The sequence below is a fragment of the Dermacentor variabilis genome, chromosome 1 (genome assembly GCF_050947875.1).
Source record: "Dermacentor variabilis isolate Ectoservices chromosome 1, ASM5094787v1, whole genome shotgun sequence".
NCBI classification, from domain to species: domain Eukaryota; kingdom Metazoa; phylum Arthropoda; class Arachnida; order Ixodida; family Ixodidae; genus Dermacentor; species Dermacentor variabilis.
Window position 1 is genome coordinate 61,388,291 of NC_134568.1, and position 16,937 is coordinate 61,405,227.

The 16,937-nt window shown below is 50.8% G+C and overlaps 1 protein-coding gene across 6 annotated transcripts in view; it reads right to left on the reverse strand.

The window, feature by feature from the left end:
* The window catches only part of sv (paired box protein shaven), a 244,571-nt gene that overhangs the window by 141,395 nt on the left and 86,239 nt on the right, over positions 1-16,937 (reverse strand). The gene's annotated exons all lie outside the window — the stretch shown is intronic.

Here is a 16,937-nt window from a genome sequence, read left to right on the forward strand (position 1 = left end):
CGTGTTTATTATCACTAGTATAATTATTTTGCATTGATTGTAATTATTTTTTCTTCACTGTCGGTGTGGGCACCTTCCATGGTAATCAGTACGTTTAATATCTAACGGGACGGAAAATAAATTTCCGACGTCGTCATTTTGATTTTGGCGGTTTCGCGCGCCACTCCCGTTCGGCGCCGAGCCACCGCGCGCTCTTGGTGAGCACCCTACGCCGAGCAGCCATGAGGCGCCATCTCTGAACACGGTGGCGTACTAGCGCACCGCTGCGCCCGGCGCGGTCACGGTCCACTTGCTTCTCGACGACGTTCGCGCAGAAACAAGGTAGTGGGAGTGGAAGAGCGGGAGACAAGACTGCGCGCGCGCGCGAGAATCGCGTCCAATGGTGAAATGGAATGACCGGTACGTAAAGAAAACAGTACGCGCGCGGGTAAACAGCAAAGACAAGCGTCGGTGTGCAACAACAAGCAAAAGTTCGGAGGCGGCATAAAAGAAAGACCCGAAGGTGGAGGAAGTTTGCGCGGACGAAGGAAAGAGATGGAAAGGGGGGTTTCTAGGGAGGAGGGAGTGGGTATGCGCGTCGACGAGTTCGAGTACTACCGTGCGTGAACTGGCTTTCCTTTTATTGTGATCCCTGGTCGCGCTGTTGAATAGCGGCGGCGATTCTTTTGGTCGAGCGGGCGAGACAGAAAGGCGGACAGCAGAATGGAATAAAAGAAAGACGAGGCGATCGCGGCGGCCCGCCTGCGCAAGAATGAAATGCGGGGGACAGGACGCCGTGCGGTGGGAATGTCGCGCAATGATCACAATAGACTGAAAACTGTCACGCAGCGGCCGGGACAGCGCTGAAAAAAACAACACAAAATACGACCGGCTTGCTGTCTAAACACTATGATCAAATTGGAAATGACCCTGTTGAGAAGTCGGACCGCCTTGCTCGGGCTGCCGTCGCTGCTGCGGTAAGCCGTGGCGCCGAGTCGACTCGCCGCCGTGGGGCCATTCTGCGAGGGTCACGTGGGCTGACAGATTTGTAGTGTCGGTGATATACACCACGACGTCACCTGGACCGACGCACACATCTAAACACACAACACCCACTGCCTTCTGATGTTAGGACGCAGGAATATTGTGACGTAGCAACCTTCGGCCTGGATGATGAGGTAGAGGTGACATAGATAGCGGTGACCCAATAAAGTTCGTGTTTGCTCGGTGGTTTGACGGGGAGCTGCATACGAGTTCCAGGGTGGCGCTGAGGTTGTAACCGTCCTTTTATTCTTTTCCCCCTTTGCATCACATGTAACGCGCAGCGAGAAATGGTATATGTTGCTGGTAAGTGAGCTTAGCAGTAATAACGTAACTTCAGCCTAGAGCACCTTGCGCAAGATGGAAGCGGTTCGCTCAAATCATCAAGAAGCTGTAGTACCGAAATCTAAGGATATATTTCTGCGCAACAGATTCATTTTCGCGATTACTAGCACTGGAGTCTAATTTTCGTGGCGAACGTTATTATTATTATTTTTTGTCTCTTCGGAGAAACTATGCTGGTGTCGACAGAGTGGAAAACGTTAAAGTCGCAAATTTTCGACCTATGACGTGTAGAAATAAACGATCATTCTCTGTGCATTAGCCAAGACGCCAAGGCAACAACACGCGGAAGGCGGCGTTGCTGTAACCTAACAGGGGGGAACTATGCGAAAGCAATTATTTCCGGCTCATATTGGTCCTAGCCCTGTATATATACTATTACGATATTATCGGTAGATACCCGAGAGACGAGCCGCCGCGAGAACGACGACGAAGTGGGTCTGTGCCCTTGGCGCGAGTGAACGTCGGCCTGGCGCTCTGGCTCCAGTCCAGTGTAAATAGCCTCTTCCGTCTGTGTCTTTCTACACGTAACAATATATATATATATATATATATATATATATATATATATATATATATATATATATATATATATATATATATATATATATATATATATATATATATATAATTTTTCCCCTTATAACGGTAATTTCAAGTGGACGTTCTTAAGCAGTGCGAGGCTGTAGTGGGCTGATCCTAATAGATTGTGCTTTTGAGAGAGAGATAGAGAGAGAGAGAGAGAAATATAAATGAAAGCAGGGAGGTAAACCAAAACTGAGCTGTTGGCTACCTTGCACCATGGGAAGGGGAAATGGTAGGAAAAGATTAAAAGAAGCTCGTGTGGCTAAATTTGTTTACTCGGAGCATGTCTCGGGATGAGCTTCTTCAGAGCGATATGAGAAGTTCGACTACGCGGACTCGGCTTTTTCTTTAATTTACCCCCATATACGCGCCCAAAATTTTCACTAACTGTGTGAAGTGAATTTTCTGAGTGACACGAGACATTTTTCCCAAAAGGACTTCCAAGTCCTTTCCCATCCATCTTAATTCAGCAACTGAGAAGTCACTGACCTCAGCGCCCGCATTATCTTTACCTGAAGTTTTGTCGCATATGCTGAAAGCATAAAAAGATAACCCCGTAGGTTTGCCGAAGATCCGTTATACTTCCTCGATATCGCCGCCACGACAGAACACAGATAATTTGCCGTGACCTTTCTGTGTTAATTTTATTTCCTGTACAGCCTAGCTGCTATGGCCCTCTGCTTCGTGTTCTGCGAAAGTTGGTCGTCGTCCTGAGCGTTACCCTCGGTACGAGCCGGAAGGGTGCATATCGCCGTTGGGATACACACTGCGTGCATTGGTCACAACGCCATGCTTCATTCTGGCGTGCACATCCAGTAGAATTCGAGATGACCCATTCTCCCTAGGCAGGGGCGACGAGAGCGGGCAGATTTTTTTCTTCTTTTTTTTTTTTTAAGAAAGGCTCAAAAGTCAAGGGCAACAACCCTTACGGGCATCGTGCTCTCAACGGACACAACACGCGTGCTTCTTCGCTTGTGCGGTTTTATTTATTGAAACTCGATGTTCTGCTAGGCATCTACTACACTTTTCGAGTCGCGTATTTTCAAAAGTGCGCGTCGTACAACCCATTTCTTTTTTCTTCTTCTTCGGCGCTTTCGACGCCCGCCGAAGCATCATCGTTAGACCATTGTGTACGGGAAGAAATATCCTCGATTCCGGAACTGGCGCCGCCGGCGCCCCCGGGTTTCCATGTTCTCGTGCATCTGTGTTTGTGCGTGCTTGCGAGTGGCTGAGCTACCGAAGAAAGTAAAGGGGGGGGGGGGGGGCATGCTGAGGTGTAAGGGAATCGTGGATTGCCTTTGATCGACGAAACTCGGGTGCTGCCGTGAACGGGTCTTATTAGGATGATTGGGCGCTCGCGGCCAAAGCGCGCCGTGGGCTGCCGCTGCACCGTGGTGTTCGCTTCTGGCCGCGCCGCCTCGGCTCCATCCATCTCCATTATAATTGATGATACGACAGACGAGCACGCTGCCCATTGCCGCTTGGTTTACCGGCGCGCCACCGGTCAGCGCCGTATACGTGAACGTACGGTGCACTGGAACATGTGCGAGAGGCCCCCGCCGATGCGTGCGGCCAACAATGACAACAGTAGTACAAATGACTTGGGGTGGTTCGCAAGCGCGTTGTGCGAACCTGAATACGCTTGCTGCTTATCGCTTCCTATAGGCTTGTGTTAAAGGCGTTGGTGGTTTTAAATGTTTCCTGTAGACCCACTGAGTGCTATAGGTGTTGTCACTTTTGAAAGTCTACAAGAAAAATGAGAAACGTGAAAACGGCCGTATCCGAGTGGCTGCCTGAAGTGACAACCAAGGCTGCATGCTGCGACATGTGCCCGTGGAGTCACATAATGCTCAAGCGTTCTGCAATAGTCGACGTGGCAGTACCACTAGCCGTTCTCTTGGCAAGCATGCAGTGAAAAAAAAAAGATGAAGAAGGAGAAGTTGATGGGCATTGAGCGAGCAATAAACTGCTAACAACACTATATAAAGTGGAGCGACATATTAAATGTATCGTACGGGAATGGTGCTGTATAATTTTAGCAAGCCTAATCTCCATAAACAACAGGGCTCACCAACTCTGCTCATGACCAGTGACTGCTACTTTACAGCATATTTTATTAATCATATATAAATAATTATAAACACCACACATGCAAAGAAAAGCAGGCTAGCAATTGTCTCCTAGAAGAGACACCACGCCCACCGATTGAGAGGGACAGAAAAAAAAAAAAAAAGAAGAAAAAGAGCAGATCACCGATTGCGAGATGCAGACGCCTCATTTCACTCGACGAACGCCTTTTGCCATGCTATATTCACGTATACGTCAGCGGCGTTAACACTCCATCCCGCTGTATGGCGAGTATGTCCGTCGCATATTAAGGGCACCTTGGTGACACCAGTGCCATTTGCGAGGCGTTGCTTGTTGTCTTGCGCTGGTCTTGCCTGGAATGACAGCCTTCCTTTCAGCAAGTCAAGTGCTGAACAAGATTAGCAGAGAGAAGCAAAAGGAAATGTACCAGTTTTGACGGACTACTGCGCTTCCATATCGTATAAACAACACACACACACACACACACACACACACACACACACACACACACGTACCCGCACGCACGCACACAGAAGGTCCTACATATGTACGCATGCACACCGTTGTTGTGTAACACCGGACACGCGGTCGACCACCGAAGTTTCAGTCGCAACCGGTTCTGCGGGCTGGCGGCTAACAATTTGGGCTCTTGCGCAGCGGCGGCTGCCCACTTACTCGTGGTGGTCGCCTCGGGAAACAATAATTCGGGGCGCTCAAAGCGATGTAATTGTCGAACTAGGCAAAATGAGTGGCTATAGGCGCGGCGTGGCGGCAGATCTCCGCAGATATACGGCGATCGTCGCCGGGACATTTAGGGCGAACTCTGGGTACACCAGTATATGCGGAACACCGCTTGACGATGTGTTCGCTACACGCATCACGAGGTCACCCAGCCGTCCTGATAAGGAAAATTGCGTTCTTATGGTTTGCAAGCCAAGAAAATAGCAGCAGTGTCGCCCCTTGGCTCGATGCGTTGTTAACGGCATATACGTATAGGCTGCAATGACGGTTGACGCTGCACTTATTCTTTATTTCATTATCTCTCTCTCTCTCTCTTGATAACGAAGTGTAAGAAACTCTATAAGCCGACGCGAAAGTACCAAACCGAGAGCCAGGCATACTTCTCGTTCCAACTTATTTTCTCTTGCATTGCCTGCCTACGCGCATTTATTATTCTTTTTCTACCCGAAGTATTCATAGTGGTTCAAGCCCAATCGACGCACGTTAAGCCTCCCCCCCTCGTATAAAGAGTGTCTGTCTCTGCCCTCTGTCAGCACGGTTTCGTTTCGCACCTGTCTAGCATTTAATCAATGAGGAGACAGTGGTACGATTTCGCATGAGATCTGACGTATAAGACTTGCTGTAGACCTGTCGTACGAACAATCGCATGCAACAAATGCCCAACCGGTTTCGTCAGACTCCGAAAGCTGCCAATAGCAAGCGCAGGCTTCTTTCAGAGCCGTCGCACCTCGTAACGGAGCCATGTCGTACCATGTGTCTACTTCGTGGCGCTGAGAAGCGTGGTTGTGGGGAATGCGGCGAGTGTGTATATAACTTCGTTTTCATCTCGCTACTGAACAGCCTTCTCAAGACGCGGCTCCGCATGATTCGGCGGCCAGTGTGAGCCGTTGCGTGCTCAACTCCTGCATGCTGCACTGCCACCTCTTATTTCCAGGGTCTCACGCACCATCGTGTGCGCGCCTCTGGTCGAATCGGCAGCTAAGCGGGGAGGTTGCCGCCTCCCAACTAACTGCCCCATGCCCATCCGGAGGAGACGGGACGCGCCTCGCGGAGTGACCCTCAGCGCGCAGCTTTCCCCTCCGCGTTCCGCTGTTGTCTTCGCCGTTCTCGAGAGCCGACGGAGGCGACTGCTCGCAGCGAGAGTGGAGGGACGAGTCGGCGCACGCGCCTGCTGCGAAAGTTGACGGCGGCGGCCCGGGGTTTCCCACGGTCGCGCTGGCTGAAAGTTGCCGGCCGCGACTGACGCAGCCGCAGCAACTACGAACGGCGCGGCTGTTGCGGACGACGGCGGCGCCGCATCTCCATTGCTGGCGCGAGGAGCGCTGCCGCGTGCGTGCGTGCAGCCGCGCGCCGAGAGAGCAACAGGTGGATGCGGCGGCTTCCGGACACGCGGCGAGGTCGATTTAGGTGGCACTCATCGTGTAGCGCTTGCTGTGGGACGCGTCTCTCGTTGTTGGTTGTGCAGAGACGTGTCAAAAAATATTGTGCTGTACACGTTATAACAACAGTTGCCATTATTCATTAAATTTGCTCACTCTTTTCGTTTTACTTTTTTTAGCAGCTGCAAAGTGTTGCAGACAGTGAGTACAGGGCGTGAATCGCAAAGTGAAGTTCCAGAAAAAAACGCCGGCCTGTCGAGTGCTGGAGGAGGGAGGAAAGCTTTTTCTTCTGCCACCATCCCGTCTGGACACAACTCCTGACCTTCGTGCATGAAACGCGACAGCACGGCTTACCGAAATCGTCGCGTTTACGGCGCCGGAAACGTCCACCAGAAAAGAAGCGCAAGACAGGAATCGTACTGCGGCAGGCGGCCCAGCTGTGCGCTGGACGCTTTCCCGATGGGCCGCGCTGTTGCCGATCCAAAGGCGGCGCTGAAGAAAGTGTCGGCTGGGCGCGAATGGTGGCGGCGCGTGTGGAGTCAATGGTTGTTGCCGGCCGTCGAAAGAGTGGCGGCGGCAGAGGAGCGGGTCAGCGGGCGGCGATGGACTGAATGGCCGGAAGAGCGTCAAGGGCACGCGCACGCGAGGCGGCGCCGCCGCTACTGCCGGCGGTGCGTGTGTAGAGCGCGTACACGGCGCGGCTTCTCGTCGTCGCCGTGAAGCCCCGGCAGCAGCGTCTCCCGTCACCACCGATCCGGCGATGGCTCTCGTTGCTGGTGTTTCGTCGGCGGCTTGCCACCGTTGCCATGCCTCAGCTAGATTTAGCACTAACCAGTGGGCTGCAAATCTTACAGTGCTGTAACACATGACTCTGCTCGTGAGAAGGTCCACTGACGCCAAACCACAACTTTAACGCGTCTAGAGCGACGTCCATAGTGCCGCATTGACCCAAGTCGCGGCGTGTGCTTATAGCTGGGCTGTGACTTTGCCGTCGGAATTGAGCAGGTCAAGAATCGAGGTCAAGCGCAAGATGGCCCTTTGAAAGCTTTTGCCTGAAAGCTAGAGCAGTTGGTGAAATAAAATACGTTTGAGCAATAACCACAGGTAACCGAGGTGCTCACGCTGTTGTACATGGAGACATTGTCCTACTCCGCGAGAGCCACCAACGACAGAGAATTTGTGTAAGTGGTAAAGAGCAGCTTATGAGCGCTCTCTATGATGATTGATGATGTAAGAATACCTTTAATAAACACTTTGACGTGCGGTACATATTGGTAAGTACTCAGGGGCATAGCCAGGGCGAGGATGGTTTATGGTGATTCAGCACTACCCCCCCCCCCCCCCCCGCACCCCCGAAATTTTTTCGTGGTGTCCATGCACCGCCGACCAAAACAACCCCCGGCGCCGGAAATTGTTCTGGATTCTGTCTAGAATGTCTTTTTCATGCTCGAAAAGAGATTTGAGCGCACACATTGCGAACTCGGGCTGGATTTTGCGGCAACGCCCATGCACCGCGAGTCACCTAACGCAAAAAGCCCCGTCCGAGCGCGAAGTTTCAAGGGCGTTTTGATGGCGAGCAGGCTCGTCGCGGCATCTCGCGGAGGCCACTGAATCTACGGAGCGCATGGATTTCAATTCTGAAACTTTATGGGTATAAAGTTCTTATAAACCTTTGATGCGAAAGGCGCATTGACATTTCCAAAGTTGTGCTTTAGCTTTTCCACTCCGGAACTTTGTGGGTTTAATGTTGTTATAAACATTTGACGCCAAAGGTGCGTTGACTTTACTAAAGTTGTACATCGGAACATACGAGGCCAGCCAAATCAACACTATCAGACAAGTTGACAAAGCACGTAGCGAGGTCTGGTGAGACGAAGTGTTATGGTGGTTCATTTGTGCCCGCCATGTCAGCGAAAAGAATATCAACATTTCTTTTTTTTCGCCTGCACCAAAGCATCCATCTCAACACACTAAAGCCAGCAAAGGTAACTACGATATTTATTTTTGTACTTTTTGTACTCTATTCACAAGGACACGTTGAGCATCTTCGATTTTCTTGTTCTCGCTACCCGCGGGCTACCAGAGCCAGCCAGAGCACATATGCGCTTTTCTCGCGTTGTCCCGACCACCGCGTGGCGCACTTCAATGCGCGTTCGTTTTTCTCTGGCCAAGGGGATTTTCGCCTGGGAGAGTTTTGGACGCTTTCTGGCTTGCAGACGAGAAAAGGAAACAATGGTCGCTCGCCGCCATCACTGTGGGGACTCGACGGATTGCAACGCGTTCGCTCGAGCGCCACCTCTCTGGAAAGTCTTGTCTAGCCGGTGTAGGCTGCACCGGCGGTATACTGCTCGCATACTGCGCATACTGCTCGGTATACCGAACAGTATGCGTATGGGTTCTCTGTGGACCAAGCGTCCCACGTTTTCCTCGATGTTCCTTCGGTAGACACATTAAATGCCCAAGGTAGGCATTCGATTGTGGCCAACATGCTTTCCTTCACGTTTTCTTCTTTATTTTGGTGCCTCCACCCCACAAAAGAAAAAGAAGACATTGTCGCGGCGCAGCGAATCGTCGCACGGTGAAAGTTCGATTTTCTCACTGCTTCTTTTGCCGAATGTAATGGGCCACGGGACGCTTCAGCTGCCGGATACTCTTATTATATCATTGCGGTAACAATTATATGGATACTCCAGGCGCATTCCTGCCATCGCCGTCGCCCTCATGTTCCATATAAAGTCCAAGGTGATAACATCGTGACCGCGCGCCGCATGCTGTATGCAAGTGAAACCGTTGGGGGGCGGGGGGTGGCATGGGTGAGCCGAAGATGGTGGCTCAGTCTTGTGTGCACAAGGGAGAAAAGCGGGGAGGAAGCGTGCCACCTTCCGTCGCGCGCGATATTTCGGGGTGTGTGGAGGGAGGAGGGGCGGGCCTAAGGGTTCTGTGACTTGTGGATCTGTGATTGCGCAACATGTTTATTTGCCTTGTTTGACGCATTACATACAGTGACCCTTTATTAGATACGTAAATTTATTGCAGACTTATACCTATATTTAAATATCTTATTGGGAGGTTTTGTGTATACGTGCAGAGAACTTTGTTTCCAGTGACACTTTTGTGCCCCTTATCAAGCTGTATCTTCGCATTTGCGTATTCCATTGTATCTTCACATTTCTAATGTACGAGGGCGAGTCAAATGAAAGTGAGCCAACCAACCCCGCGCAATAATGGTTCTGTTCATTATCTGCGAAGTACGCGCGTAGCACACAGCCATCTCTCATTTACAAAAGTGACACGCAGGTGTGAGGATAAAAGTTTTTTAATACTCCCATACACTGGGTTAAACATGGTTGCGTGACACTTAATGGACACTCCAAAAGTTGAAGAGCGCGTTGTCGTGAGGTTTTTTACAGCTGAAGTTGTTTCCTAAAAAGAAATTAGTCGCCGTATGGCTGCCGTGTACGTTGAACATCGCATTTCATTGGCCACTGTGAAGCGTTGGAGCAAACGGTTCAAGAAGGACGTGAAAGTTGCAAATACGATCTAAGACCGGGCCAAAGCCATCGTGCAATCACCCCCAACACAATTGGAAAGGTTGATGAGCTGATTAGACAATAACGGAGGATAAGCATCGATGAACTGGCAGAGCGTGTGAACATCAGTCACGTTCGGTTCCAACCATAATTCATTTACATCTCGGTTATAGGCTCTTGTGTGCGCAATTGATGCCCAAGATTTTGAACCACCGCCAGAACACAGGGAAGTTCGGCGCTGCCTTGACTCATCTGATTCGGTATCACAATGAAGGGGACAACTTCTTGTCTGCAATTGTGACCGGGAACGATTCATGGTGCCACTATGACGAACCTGAACCGCGACGGCAAAGCTTAAAGTGGAAACATTCGAATTCACCACGCCAAAGAAAGCAAAGGCCATCATTTCCGCCGGAAAGCTGTTGACTTGCTTTTTCGATCGTCAGGGGCCATTACTGAGAGACTTTGCTAAACCTGGAGAGACTATCGTTTCAGATATTCTGAAACGCCGGATCGGCTGCGTGTTGCAATCAAGAACAAACGACGTCGAAAATTGACGAATGGGGTCATCTTGCTCCACAACAATGCCCGTGCCCACGTCGCTGATGTGGTTAATACAAAACTGGAAAAGTTCAAGTGGGAAACGCTGCAACATCTGCCATACAGCCCAGACTTGTCGCCTTGCGACTTCATCATTTTGGGGCAATTGAAGAAACAGCTAAAGGGAACCAGATTCGTGTCGGATGATGACGCGAAAGAGTCAGTTACAGGCGTTTTGAAGCAGCAACTCAAAGAGTTTTATAAGACGGTAATCACGCGACTTCTTCAGTGGGACAAATGGCTCAATGCTCATACAGAGTATACTTTTAAATAAAGTACCCCGTTTGTCATATATTCGCAGTGGCTCACTTTCATTTGACTCGCCCTCGTATATGTTGCAGAACTCCTGCTTTTTATATATGATCTCTGTTGCGACTGTAATTTCGGTACAGTTGCTCACAGTATACACGACCGATGACAGCTGCTCCTGAGCAATACCTTTGTGCAAAGCGTCATTGAGATTTTTACCTGACCGTTGCGAACGTACGAAATGTAAACAAGGTTCTTGACTGACAAAGTTTCATTAACATATTTGTACTCAACTTGTTCATTTTATGGCATTTACATTTTTCATATCAGTGACATGCACTGCTTCGCTGTTTTCAAACTGATATAGTTCTAAAGTTCGTGGGATATTTTCTTTACTTAATAAATAGACAAAAAAGATGAAAGCATTGATATCAGTTAGTTCGCACACAATTTTTGGGACATACAAGTATATTGTTTCGTGAAAAAATACGTATTTTAGTTGTCATGGCAGTGCGTAGCGTTCAAGAATTCGTTTGCAGCGTCCTTGGCAATGCAGTTATTATTCATGTATTTGACCCCTCGACAAATTCTATAATGAAGAGGCTGAGCTGCAATATGAGACCCCCCCCCCCCCCCGAACGAAATTTTTGGCTACGTCGCTGTAAGTATACTACGGACGCGTAGAGGCATGGCAACTAAATTAATCTAAAATAAACTGTTCGAATGTGCGACAGCGTGCGTTAGAACGCGCGTAGCGGTTCCCTTATCACGCCGCTGTGTAACAGTATGCGACCGTTCGAACCCATTGCGCAGAAGCTGAGCATGCGCAAGCTTTGCACCCTTGCGCAATTTCTAAAACAAGTGGCCTGCTTCAACTCGTCATTGCCGACGCTATGTGCGGAGAGCTGAAAAGGCAGCCGCCAAAGACATTTTTACAACTCTTGGTCAGCCATTTGTCACCTCCTTATGATTTAGGCAGATTCATATTTTCCTTTTGGAAAGAAAGAACAAAAAAGACAAGAACATCTTGCAGCTTTTCATCATAAGATGATGAAGAATGTAGGTAACCGAGGGACGCTTTGACAAGCGGGCAGCAAAAGAGATCAACAAAGTCTGTATACCTCAAGCCATTCTATAAAACGCGCGGGCTACGCTAGGTGCGAAATGTATGAGACGTACAGCGAAGGCCGTAAGCGCCCCCTCCCCCACCCCCCCGATAGGGCTCGCTGCTGTGACGCGGAAGCTTCACTGTCGGCACGCCGTCGCTGCTGGCTTTCCCGCACGGCAATCATGCGCCACGCGTATACACGGAGCCGTTTCTACGCCAGTCAGTCAGTCAGCCGAAGGGGAGCTCCGACGACGGCACGCGCGAACGTTCACGACGCCACGGATGGCTGGCCTCGCAAAGAACGCATTCGCGCCTCGGCCTTTGGCACCTTTTGCTCAGCGCTTCGGCGAGGGAAAGCGACCACGCTGCTGACAGACGCGAAAGCGCTCCCATTCTGACGGGCAACCGCGTTGGACAAGTTAGTTTTCATCGTTGAAAACGGCGCGCTCATTTAAATGCCAATGCCGTTTAGGGCACCGCGCCGCCCCTCCCAGTTATACTGGGTGATTGCAACACAGAGCACGTGTGTTTGTGCCTTGTCGGCAAGCTTAACCGCAAGTATTTTTATAGCAGTTCGTCGGCTGTCTACGACTAGCGCACTTGCATGCAATGACATTAATTTTCTTTTTCCGTCGGTAAGCCTTCCGGGAAAGTGGTGGCTGAAGGCTTACGCCACAGATTGTGTGATTAGAGTTTCCTAGCAGTAGAACATGTTCAATAGGTGGAGCATAAATTTTCCTCTTAAAAAACTAAAAGAAGCACATGCAGGCAGGAGAAGGATGCACCCTTTCGTGCGCTTTCGGCCGCGCGGCTCGAATCGTGTATACTATTGCTCGTGCCTCCTTGTATACCCGATCATTTTGTATTTAGCATCGGCGCGTAATAATTAACGGACTTCCACGCACCCCGGAAAGGTTCACAGCTTTCATCGAGAGCAGCAGTTTATCAGGCGCGGCCAAGAAACTTGAAATGCGGGTTCTCGAGCGCGTCATGACTTTAGAGCGGCCGTCGCGCAAGTTTGTTTCTTTGTTAACCAGGCCTTTGAAAAATCATTACGCAGTTCGATCGGCTATCTGCACGCGCTCCGCTCTCGTGGATCTTTTACCGCTCTCTCGCCCGCTGCCGATGATTATCAGCGCCTGATGACTAACGAACTCCTCCTGCGGGGCCGCAGAAGTCTAAGAAATTATGATGTTGTGGTCTTCATCTCACCTCTCCGCGAGACACGCGCTTTCTTTCTTCCGCTTTGTTCATTAAAGTCGGGGCGCCGCCTTTCGGAGGAAAGGGGACGCTTTTACTCATCGCGAAACGAGCTCTTCCCAGGGAGCAGCCGCGTCCGTGCCCCGGCCGGTGTCCAGTCTCCGGGAGCGCTCCTTCCAGCCGCCCGGCTCATCAGCGCCCCTATTACAGCCGAGTTCGTAATTGAATCAACGACCGAGTTCGGCCGATTTATGCGGAGTTCATCGCCATCCGGAGACCCTCCCATTAATCACGCTTCGCGCAAAACGTGCTCGTTACACGTCGCACGTCGTTCTGCGCGGGGCTTCGATAACTCTGTTCGGGTCCGATGTCTTCTTCTTCTTGCGCGCCGCCTGTACACATACACACACACGCGGCGACCACGCCCTGGGCGATGCGATGCTCGACGCGGCCGCAGACGCACGACGCCGCGGACGCGCGCTTTTGCAGCCGCACGCGGCCGCTTAAAGGAACGAAATTCTCGGCGTGATGGATCGCGCTCCCAGTCACGAGGCGACGGGTCCGCGTCAACGGCTGGATCGAAGGGCAGCGCGGGCTCTGGACGAGCCGAGAGAAAAAGGAGAGCGTCCGCCCCGTTTGCAGCACGAGCGCGCTGCAGCGGCAGGCATCGAACATCCTTCATCCTCGCGTGAATCCTCCGTTCTCATCGACGTTTGGGCATCACGTGGCGCAACGGCAAGGATAGAGCGAAGCGCCGGAAGATACGTGACGCCCAGAGGCACCCCACTGTCGTCGTCGTGCGCTCTCGGTTCGGATGTCGCGGTGAGCTTGACCTTCCTACTACCTGGGAACTTTGTGTTCGCCATCCTCGTTCCATGCACACACCCATTCCCCCCTCCAGACAACGCCTCACACCTCGTTTCTTTTTTTTCCCTCAATCACGTTACACCGTGAGCTCTTCAAAGCGTTGCACCTCGCCAGGCGAGTTTGTTGAACTCGCACATCGTCATGCGTTGTGCGTGATGCGCGCCAGCGGTCTGATAAAGTCATTTGCGTAATGTTTGCGTCGGTATATGTTACTGATCGCAAGCCATTTTATGAGTCATCAATATGCACAGAAAAAAAAAAAAAGAATCCCCGCACGAGTGTGTAAAACTGAACCCCGGTTAACCGAAACCAGAAAACGCCTTTAAGGAGACAGTGCCTATACCGGAGAACGTAAGACAATATCAGGCTATATATTATTTGGCGATGGAGCCGCAAAAGATAGGTGTAGCGTTTAGATAACGTGTTCCCGTCAAATCCGACGGTGTCCGTTCAGGCTCACGCATTGTTCCGATGGGCGAAAAGAGAGGGTGAGGGACAATCGCGGTATGTATATACCAGGAAGATCGGTGGCGGCTCGTGTACAAGCGGGTTCGATAGCCGCCCTCCAAGCCAGCCCCGGCTCGCGGGATGTGTCTGGCCATCGGGAGGAACAGCTGTCCAGCGCACGATAACGTCTCGCTCCTGCTGCTCGGCGCAGCCCAACGGATCCCCCGGCCGCGCCGCTGCTGCTGCTGCCAGTGCGTGCAGACATCTGCTGCCGGGCCTTTCAGCTTGGCCTGAACGTATTCGTAGACCTGCCGGGAACGCTAGCACGAGCGTTGAAACCGGTACCGCCGAGGTCCTTGTAGCGCTCCAGAGAGAGAGAGAGAGAGAGAGAGAGAGAGAGAGGCTTATATTTGTCACTTGAATGGCGCGAGATTGTCTTACTTTGTCATCAGAGCCCTGAATGCGGGAGCGCTATAGGCTATGACGTAGGGGATAAATGTCACCCAGAAGTGCAAATTACGAGACCTTGGTCGGAGGATTGCAAAGAGCACTTTGGTACCACAAGTGAAGCAGTAGTATGCCTATATAGTATGTTGCTTTTGGAAACCCAAACTACCTGTGGGCACTCGGCAACAGCGTGACCAGTGAGAGGCTGATGTGAGTTAAAAGCACTTTAGCGCTAATTAAAGAACCCGCTAACAATATTTCAGTGCACTACTTAAGCGAGGCCCCTTTAAAAGTATTTGCGCCTTGTTCTGGCTTGGCCGCTGCGCCACAGAAGTCGACTATACCATCAACATCCAGCATTCATTCATTCATTCATTCATTCATTCATTCATTCATTCATTCATTCATTCATTCATTCATTCATTCATTCTATCTTATCTTTCTGACCCCCACCCCCTGCGCATTAAAAAAGGAAAACTATTGTATGCCTCTGCCACACGCGGACAATTTTCGCAAGCTGAAACCTGATGCCGCCGACAGTGTCGCTCGCTGACGCTTGGAGGTGGTGCAGTGGCCGTTGCATGAGCTGGCAGCTAGAAGTGCGAGTGCTGAGCAACCACATATCCTCCGTCTGCAATGCATCGCTGCACGAACAGCCGGCGGAACAACCCTCCTATACCACTGCCCGTTTTTCCCCCGAAAAAGTGTTCGACGTTCTTTTTGCTGTACATACGTGCGGCAGCATCACAATGTCAGTATATATGATATGTTCTTGAGCCAATAAGCATACTTGTTACTCCTCTAACTCATATCGTATATCACACATCAGCGAATGCCCGCGAAATTACTGTAATCACGACTACTGTTTTCCACTTCTCGGCATAGAACGCGCCACTATAAGTAAGGCACCTAAACCCGGACCGTATACATCCGGAGACCGCAGTTGCGTCGCCAGTAATTCCCGAGATCTAAGCAAGTGAGACCTCGTCTTTCTTTCTTTCTTTTTTTTTTTTTTTTTGCTCCCGCTGCTCTCCGTCTTTGGTTTTCTCGCGAGAACTTGCTCGAACGTTTCCTCGGGTCATCAGCTGCTCCGATCGCCGGCGTCTCTTCTTGGGGGCCTTACCTTTCCGACAGCATGCGGCCGCATAAACAGGCGGACCGGTGTCGGCGTGGAAAATGCGACGGTGTGGAAAATCGGAGGGAAGACGCGGCCCCGCGGAGCTCGCATTGTTTCCCTGTTTTGTTCGCATGCCTCCGGGAGGCGGAGGAGTGGGGGGAGGGGGCCCAAAAAGTATACCTGTCGTGGATGCCGCAGTAGATGCGGCGGGATTAAGACCAACTCTTCGGCTGTCCGTATTTTAGTGCGGCGTCACGGGCTGCACCCCTGCTATCTCTCGAGGCTATCTGCAAATAGCACGCTCCGGACGAAACAAGAATGGCGTAGCCTGTGTTTTCACAGCGTCCTTAGATACTTCATCCCTCTCCTTATCCTCCTCTCGAGTACTTGTTTTTTCTTCCCATTTCTCAGCGGCCTCGCGTGTTTTCTTAAGTTGTTCGGCGGTTGGAACTTTGTGTGTCCTTTTCTATATATGCCGTGTTGCGATAGTATTCAACTAACGATTACAAGCACTGATGTTCGCGTGTGCGTTGCGGCACTCGCTTCCCTCATAGTGTCCATTGCGGCCGGTATCGAAGCGCATCCGAGATGCCTGACTTTCAGAATGCGAAAGGGCTTTGAGTAACAAAACTCTACGTGCTAAATAACTGTTGAAGTAGTGCCGAAACAGTCAAATGCAAATTTGACTACTTCATTAACCTCCCGCAGGCAACGATTTATGAAGCGACGACGCCCATTGGTGGCGAAACTAAATGATGGTTGGTTGTTTGGTTGGCTGTTTGAGGTGTTTGCTACAGGTCGGGCTAGCCTGGCAGTCTAAATTACTCTTACATATCTAAGCATAAAGCGCACAAGTCTGCACCACAAATAATTAGTAAATCGGCGTCAGTAATGTACTAGCGGCGTCGCCCGGTACACTTATTTTTGCAAGCGTTAGTACCAGTCAATAAAAAATCGTCTGTGCATAACCTCGCCTTAACCACTTCATATACGGTTTGAACAAACCTCTTCAGTAGTAGTTGTTTGATTATATAGAGGCCCGTCCTCGTTGCCGTTAGAAGAGTGGACCCCTTTGGGTCGTTGCGAAGAGTGTTTGGCATGTCATTTTGCAAGAGCGCCGCTTCAAGCAGCTACAAGCTGTATGAAATCGCGTCGTAGGAACAGGTTTTCCTGTTATCCGAAAAAGTGAGTCTGCTGAGGCGCAGTCTCGGGCAGGC